Here is a 1,736-nt window from a genome sequence, read left to right as displayed (position 1 = left end):
CTGTAACATATTTATGCCTTATAAACTAGTGGACTAATGAAGCTACAAATATAGAGAAAGTAAACTTATCTAGAAAGCCTGGACATCACTTAGGAAACAATAACTATCACAGTTACAATTTGTTGATGCTGTGCCTGTACATGTAAGGCCTATTGACAAACTAGCCATAAAGAGGAAAGTTCAGAAAATGGAGTTGAAAACCATTCTTAAAAGAAAAACAAACATGAGAAATATAATGCTTTTGTATCTAGAGTTGAGGATGGTATTGATAAAGTTCTATCTCAACCCTAGATTGATGGGCATTAAATTAGAACTGTAACATACGGAAATAGTAAGTAAAATGGTCAAAAGACATTGACAACTTTAAACACCTCTATAGGAAAAGTTATCAGTACTTGCGTGGACATTGGAACTACTTCTTACAAAGACACTACAGTTTAAAGGGAACTTAAACTGTGCCTCAAACCCAATGTGACAATCATGTAAAATTAAGATATTCGAAGACACATTGTTTGAATGGAAAAAGGGTGTAATTTAAAGAAAACCTGTACCTTCAGGGCTTTGTACCAAACATGGAAAGGTATATCTTTGAAATAAAAAATATAGATTAAAAAAAAAACCCACCAAAAACAAGAAGATAGCAAGATCATGAAATAAAACTTCAATTAAAAAAGAAAAAAGATAAAAAGCCAAAAACAAGAACATAGCAAGATCATGCAGTAAAACTTCAAAGGGGGCAAATTAACTCTTGGTAGCACCCCCCAGCAAGACAAGATGCACAGTGCAAGGCAGAAGCCAAGATCAGTAACAATCCTGACACGGTAAAGAACTGACCCAGATGTCTAACACTTATGTCGTGACACCTCAGGAACTTGTACTATACATACTCATCTTTCTGAGGGTAATAATTACAAACCAGATTTTAGACTGTGTAAGTCCACAATCAATATTACTAGAACAATTTCATGTAATGGTATTGTTTTCATTATTGGGAAAAATAATATAGCTAGTAAGAGTATCTTTGTCCTTTTTTTAATTATTGATTCAGATTATGAATAAGAAATAACAGTTATGCTATCTAATAATCAACCTCACACTATACGAAGATAAAAAGCGATCCCATATGTAACATAGTTTACATACACTAAAGAAAGAAAGGAAAAGCTGGCCTTATTAAACAACAAGGTGCAGTGGAGAAGACGGGGGGAGGGAGAGAGAGATGGAAAGCTAGAAATAAATAGCTAAGTAGATATATGCAGCTTTATTGTTACAGATTTATAGATATATGTGTGTGTATATATGTGCATTTGGATTATTTCAGTCTCTATGAATATATGTATGTATATATACAACTGCACATTTGCACCAAAATACTGGAATCTCTACAAGATATGCGTATGTATGTATATATACTTGTATATACACATATACATGCATACTTACATACGTATTGTCCCTTTCATCTACATGTATATGTATAAAAAAAGATAATATACATGCATTTATCACCGTATCTACAAAAATATAAATGAAAGTTATATATTACTATATCTGTTGGACTAAATCACTGTATTTATTTCACATACCTTGACATCTAGGCATAATAAAATATATATAAATGGATGGATGTGTCAAAAGAGAAGTAGATATATAGATACATAGATAATTAAATAGATTGATAAAAAAAGTGATCAGAATATAACCACATGTATTAATTGACCATTATTGTCATATGT

The 1,736-nt window shown here is 31.5% G+C and overlaps 1 pseudogene; it reads left to right on the top strand.

The window, feature by feature from the left end:
• LOC102860110 overlaps positions 1-1,736 on the top strand; it is a 16,194-nt pseudogene that overhangs the window by 1,022 nt on the left and 13,436 nt on the right.

Source organism: Elephantulus edwardii, unplaced genomic scaffold (assembly GCF_000299155.1).
Source record: "Elephantulus edwardii isolate Elephantulus edwardi_28Jun2011 unplaced genomic scaffold, EleEdw1.0 scaffold00496, whole genome shotgun sequence".
In the NCBI taxonomy this organism is placed as follows: domain Eukaryota; kingdom Metazoa; phylum Chordata; class Mammalia; order Macroscelidea; family Macroscelididae; genus Elephantulus; species Elephantulus edwardii.
Note: the sequence above shows the minus strand (reverse complement) of the source record. Positions and strands in the feature narration are given on the sequence as shown.